At 37.8% G+C, this 6,990-nt stretch overlaps 1 pseudogene; it reads left to right on the plus strand.

Moving 5' to 3' along the window:
• Nucleotides 1-5,682: 5,682 nt before the first annotated feature.
• Nucleotides 5,683-5,816, plus strand: LOC138091347 (thymosin beta-4-like; annotated as a pseudogene).
• Nucleotides 5,817-6,990: the final 1,174 nt, after the last annotated feature.

A 6,990-nucleotide genomic window follows, 5' to 3' on the forward strand; every position in this document is an offset into this window, starting at 1 on the left:
GGGGTATTAAGGTCTCCCACTATTATTGTGCTACTTCAATTTCCCCTTTCATACTTGTTAGCATTTGCCTTATGTATTGAGATGCTTCTATGTTGGGTGCATATATATTTATAATTGTTATATCTTCTTTTTGGGTTGATCCTTTGATCATTATGTAGTGTCCTTTGTCTCATTTCACGGTGTTTATTTCAAAGTCTATTTTATCTGATATGAGTATCGCTATTCTTGCTTTCTTTTGGTCTCTGTTTGCATGAAATATCTATTTCCAGCCCTTCACTTTCATTCTGTATGTGTCCCTTAGTATGAGGTGGGTCTCTTGTAGACAGCATATATATGGGTCTTGTTTTTGTATCCATATCAGTCAGTCTTTGTCTTTTGGCTGGGGCATTCAACTCATTTATATTTAAAGTAATTATTGATAAGTATGATCCCATTGCCATTTACTTTGCTGTTTTGAGTTTGATTTCATAAACATTTTCCTGTGTTTCCTGTCTAGAGAAGATCCTTTAGCATTTGTTGAAGAGCTGGTTTGGTGGTGTGAATTATCTCAGCTTGTGCTTGTCTATTAAAGCTTTTGATTTCTCCTTCATATATGAATGAAATCCTTGCTGGGTACAGTAACCTGGGTTGTAGGTTTTTCTCTCTCATCACTTTAAGTATGTCCTGCATGCCCTTCTGGCCTGAAGAGTTTCTATCGAAAGATCAGCTCTTATCCGTATGGGGATCCCCTTGTGTATTATTTATTGCTTTTCCCTCCTGCTTTGAATATTTGTTCTTTGTGTTTGATTTTGTTAATTTGATTAATATGTGTCTTGGGATGCTTCACCTCGGGTTTATCCTGTTTGGGACTCTCTGGCTTTCTTGGACTTGGGTGGCTATTTCCTTCCTCATTTTAGGGAAGTTTTCAACTATTATCTCCTCAAGGATTTTCTCACCCCTCCTTTTTTTGGCTTCTTCTTATGGGGCTCCTATGATTTGAATGTTGAGGCATTTAACATTGTTCCAGAGGTCTCTGAGGTTGTCCTAATTTCTTTTAATTCTTTTTTTTCCTTTTCCCTCTCTTCTTCATTTATTTCCACCATTCTGTCTTCTATGTCACTTACCCTATCTTCCGCCTCAGCTATTGAATTTACTAAGGCTAGATTTATGGCCCAGGATGTACTTCATTCTGGAGGATGTTCCATGTGCACTTGAGAAAAAAGGTGAAATTCACTGTTTTGGGGTGAAATGTCCTCCAAAATGCTTTTGATCTTAGTAATTGCATTATTGATTGACTTGTCTTTATTTCTTCTAGGTCCTTGTTAAACATTTCTTGCTTCTTCTTATCCCTTGTCTCTAGTATGTTTATCTGTAACTCCATTTCGTTTTCAAGATTTTAAATCATCTTTACTATCATTATTCTGAATTTATTTTCAGGTAGACTCCCTATCTCCTCCTCTTTTTTTGGTTTGGTGGCATTTATCATGTTCCTTTATCTGCTGACTATTTTACTACCTTTTCCTTTCATTTTGTTTAGATTGTGGTGTTTTGGGTGCCCTTTCTGTAGGCTGGAAGTTTGTGGTTCTTCTTTATTATGGAGCCTACTCCCTGTGGGTGAGGTTGGACTAGTGGCTTGTCAAGGTTTCCTGGTGCTCTGTGTCTGTGTTCTGGTGGGTGGAGCTGGATTTCTTCTCTCTGAAGTAAAATGAAGTGTCCAGTAGTGAGTTTTGGGTGTCTATGGGTGTGATATGGCTTTGGGAAGCCTGTCTTTTAATGCTCAGGGCTGTGTCCCTGCCTTGCTAGAGAATTAGCATGGTATATCTTGCTCTGGAACTTGTTGGCTCTTGGGTGGAGCCTGGTTTCAGTGTAGGTATGGAAGCTTTTGGATGAGTTCTTGTCTATTAATGTTCGTTGGTATCAAGAGCTCTCTGATGTTCTCAAGTTTTGGACTTAAGCCTTCTGCCTCTGGGTTTGTTTTATTTTTACAGTATCCTCAAAACTTTTCCATCCATATAGCACAGATGATAAAACATCTAGGTTAATGGTGAAGCAATTCTCCATACCGAGGAACACCCAGAGAGGTTCACAGAGTTACATAGAGAAGAAAGAGGGAGGGGGGAAATAGAGGTAACCAGGAAGAGAAGAGGGAGAGTCAAAAGGGGAGAGACCAATCTAGCCAGTAGTCAGTTCCCTAAGTGTTCTGCATAGCCTGGAACACACAGAGAGAATCACAGAGTTAAGTAGAGAAGAGGAGGGGGGGAGGGAGGACATAGAGGTGATCTGGGAGCAAAAAGGAAAAGTCAAAAGGGGAGAGAGCAATCAAGCCAGTATTTATACCCCTAAGTGAAATGGATATTGAAAATTAAATTCTTAAAGATACAAAGTTGAAAATTACCAAAAAGCAAAGATTAAAAATCTCGAGTAGGGGTTAGACTCTCAAAAATACTACATTAAAAATACAAAACAAAATCAAACACAAAAATTATAATATATATATGAAACTTGCTTTAAAAATAGGGTCTTTTTTTTTTTTTTGTAAGGTAACAGTAGGTTATAATGCTCAAATTACCACACAATTGCACTCATCGCACACGCTAGTAAAGTGATGTTTAAAATTCTCCAAACCAGGTTTCAGCAATACATGAACCATGAACTTGCAGATGTTCAAGTTGGTTTTAGAAAAGGCAGAGGAACCAGAGATCAAATTGCCAACATCTGCTGGACCATGGAAAAAGCAAGAGAGCTCCAGAAAAACATCTATTTCTGCTTTATTGACTATGCCAAAGCCTTTGACTGTGTGGATCACAATAAACTGTGGAAAATTCTGAAAGAGATGGGAATACCAGACCACCTGACCTGCCTCTTGAGAAACCAGTATGCAGGTCAGGAAGCAACAGTTAGAACTGGACATGGAACAACAGACTGGTTCAAAATAGGAAAAGGAGTCTATCAAGGCTGTATATTGTCACCCTCCTTCTTTAACTTATATGCAGAGTACATCATGAGAAACACTGGGCTGGAAGAAGCACAAGCTGGAATCAAGATTGCTCAGAGAAATATCAATACCCTCAGATATGCAGATGACACCACCCTTATGGCAGAAAGTAAAGAAGAACTAAAGAGCCTCTTGATGAAAGTGAAAGAGGAGAGTGAAAAAGTTGGCTTAAAGCTCAACATTCAGAAAACTAAGATCATGGCATTCGGTCCCATCATTTCATGGGAAATAGATGGGCAAACATCAGACACAGTGGCTGACTTTATTTTACTGGGCTCCGAAATCACTGCAGATGGTGACTGCAGCCATGAAATTGAAAGACACTTACTCCTTGGAAGGAAAATTATGACAACCTAAACAGCATATTCAAAAGCAGAGGCATCACTTTGCCAACAAAGGTCTATCTAGTCAAGGCTATGGTTTTTCCTGTGGTCATGTATGGATGTGAGAATTGGACTGTGAAGAAAGCTGAGTGCCAAAGAATTGATGGTTTTGAACTGTGGTGTTGGAGAAGACTCTTGAGAGACCCTTGGACTGCAAGGAGATCCAACCAGTCCATCCTAAAGGAGATCAGTCCTGGGTGTTCATTGGAAGGACTGATGTTGAAGCTGAAACTCCAATACTTTGGCCACCTGATGTGAAGATCATTGGAAAAGACCCTGATGCTGGGAAAGATTGAAAGCAGGAGGAAAAGGGGACAACAGAGGATGAGTTGGTTGGATGGCATCACTTACTCAGTGGACATGGGTTTGGGCAACTTCCGGGAGTTGGTGATAGACAGGCAGGCCTGGTGTGCTGCAGTTCATGGGGTTGCAAAGAGTCAGAAATGACTGAGCGACTGAAGTGAACTGAACTGAACTGAACTGAGTAGGTTATAAAAATGAAAATTCAAGGAGTAATAAAAAACAAACTTTTTAAAATATTAAAAATTAATAATAGTAAAAATATAGCTAGAAATTTCTCTGGGGCTCTTATGGGCACTGTGAGGTCAGTTCTGTTTCAGATTGTTCCTTGTTTCAGCTTGCACTTGTTCTCAAGGTCTATAGGCCCCTTCCCATGCTTTGTCAATGTTAATGACAGGGTTTTAATCTTTGCACCTGTTACTTCCAGAGCAGTTCCCTCTTCTTTGTTTATTTTGGCTTCTTCTGTTTGCAAGTCTTTTCAGCATCTAATTTCTGTCCTGACACAAGACGGCAAAGATGGTCACTTATTTAGGCTGACTTGTTCAGTTGTGTTTTGGAGAGGGAGGTACACTGCAAACAAATATCACTGGTGTGTGGGGGAAGTGCTCACAATGTATGGACCACACTGGGTTTGCCCCAGCTCAAAGCAGAATGTGGTTTCTGGGTCTATACTGCTCAGGCTCCAGGGTACTCTGCACAGCACTGTTCAAAATGGACCCTGCATTTCATGCACTTCCCAGGTCTAAGCCACTCGAGTTCAGGTTCTTGAGTACTCTGCAAGGGTACAGACTCAGTTGGGTGTGCGTTTTGTGCATCCTGAGGTCTGAGCAGCTCAGGTAACCAGGTCCTTGGTGGGTACACTGTCCCAGGTGGGCCATGCATCTTAATCACCTCCCTGGCCTAGCCTCTCAGTTTCCTGGGTGTGCCACGAGAGCACCGTCTCAGGCATGCCATGTGTCTCCTCTGGGGAGCTGATCTCAGGTTGTGACTCTCCTGGCAGATGTCAACCGTCCAGGATCCCAAGAAGATATGGTTATCAGCTAGAAGCCTGCTCATAGTTTGGTGTAGGATGCCAGTTTTGGGGGCTGAGATTGATGAATTTGTGGGGGAAAAAGTGGTCTCCCCATCCTATTTCTCTGCCATCTTGGAACCACATCTCAGAAATGTCATCTTTTTGAAGTGAATGATGTCATTGGTAGAATCACTGAAGCAAAGACTCTCATTTTCTAAGACACAAATCAATGCTATTCAAAATTTCTTTTTTTCCAAGTTAGTCCAGTTAATGTTTTCTTCTACTTTGAAAAAAAAAAAAATTACACTTTTGTTCAAGGCCTTTAGGTTGGTGACAAAATCAGGATTACTTTTTAAGTTCTATCATTTGGAAAACAAGCCAAATATTCATGATGCACTTTTACCATTGATGCAGTTTTAATTTTGACATTAGGTGATTTTTTTGCTGCATACATTAGTAAGAATTTTTCTACAGAAGAATGATTGGCTCTATTCATCTCATTATTGTCAGTGTGTAAAAAATTTGAAAGGGTAGGAACTTTATCATGTTTTCCATTTGTGATATTTTCCTTTGTTATATCAGAACTGATAGAGAAATAGAAGATTCATATAATGTCAATGAAACACCACATTTTCTTTAATTTCTATCAATAAGAAATTATTTGAGCATAATGTACATTATATGACACCTCAAAATAGTTTAATGTAAAATGACTTTATAACCTGACATAACATTTATATTAATGCATAAAAATATCAAGGAAAGAGAAAAGTATTTTTGATGACTATTTCCTGGAGAAACAAAACTAATACAAATAGAAATTTCATAATTTGTACTCCAAGTAAATATCAAAATAATAAGCTTGGAGGACTTGTACTTCCTTAGAGAAATTAAGACTTTGTTTAAAATAGCTAAAATATAGCAGTTGAAATAATACACATCGGCACTCGGTTGTGGCCACAGTGCAGACCAGACTTTAATCGCTAGGAGCTTGCTCCACACCTTCTGCAACCATGTCTGACAAATCTGATATGGCTGAGATTGAGAAATTTGATAAATCAGATTCAAGAAAACAGAAACGCAAAAGAAAGATTTACTGCCTTCAAAAGAAACGATTGAACAGGAGAAGCAAGCAGGCGAGTTGTAATGAAGTATGCACTGCCAGTATGCACTGTGCATTCCACAAGCATTGCCTTCTTATTTTAGTTCTTTTAGCTGTTTAATTTTGTAAGACGCAAGCAGGTTGGATCGAGTTTAAATGACTGTGCTACCCTTTTTCACATCAAACAATGGAGAATTGCTGACAAGATATACCCATTCCTGCCTCTCCCATCTGCCTGTGTGGCTGGCAGGGAAGGAAAAGAATTTGCATGTTGGTGAAAGAGGCAGCTGGGTGGGACAACAGTGAAATCTACAGTAAAAAGCTGGTCCTAGGTGTTCTGCGGGCTGTAAAATGCAGTTTAATCAGAGTGTTATTTTTTTGTTGCTGTTGTTGTTCAAATGATTTTAATTATTGGAATGCACATTTTTTATGTAAATAAAAAGTTTTAAAACCTGAAAAAAAATCATACACATAAAAATTCTTTTCTTTCATCTTGATCAGTAAGTAATCTTGCTATGTTTATCACTATCAGAAGTGCCAGACATTAAAAAAAGTTAACTTTTTAGAACTTTATTAGACCATTTTAGATTTCTCAGAATGACAACGATTATACAGTTTTTAAAAAGTGCTTGAATCAAATAGTCTGTTGTTGCTTTATCAGCTTTTACTCTTACACATGGCATTTCTTCAATTGCTAATGTACTTTTGGCAAATATGTAAAAATGATTTTCTCTAATGGTATGAGTATCGGGATTTTAATATTCCAAAATTAGTTTAAGTATTTCCTTTACAGATTATTATTGCCCTTTCATCTAGAGAAAAATTTCTTCTCTAGGATTTATAAATGTAGGTTATCTTGATGTATTCTTTACATATTATAGGGAAAAAAGAATATAGGCAGACCAGTAATTAAATTCATTTCTTTTAGTTTTAGTTAATTTGATGAATTATTTATTTTATACACCCATGAGAATTTTTTTCTTCCAACTCTAGTAGTACAGTGTTGGAATCAACATATTCACATAAGATGTATTAACTGAGCACATTTTTTTAGATACTTATTTTAATTACATTTTTGTCATTTGTCATACCTGGGTTCTGAATCCTTTAGGACTGTTACATCTTCTAAAATGATAACAATTTTTCAGCAACCTAATTTTCAAATTAATATAAAAGATAATATGGTATTGTTTAGGTACAAGTCATTACTGTTACTTAT

This window comes from Capricornis sumatraensis, chromosome 1, assembly GCF_032405125.1.
Source record: "Capricornis sumatraensis isolate serow.1 chromosome 1, serow.2, whole genome shotgun sequence".
NCBI lineage: Eukaryota > Metazoa > Chordata > Mammalia > Artiodactyla > Bovidae > Capricornis > Capricornis sumatraensis.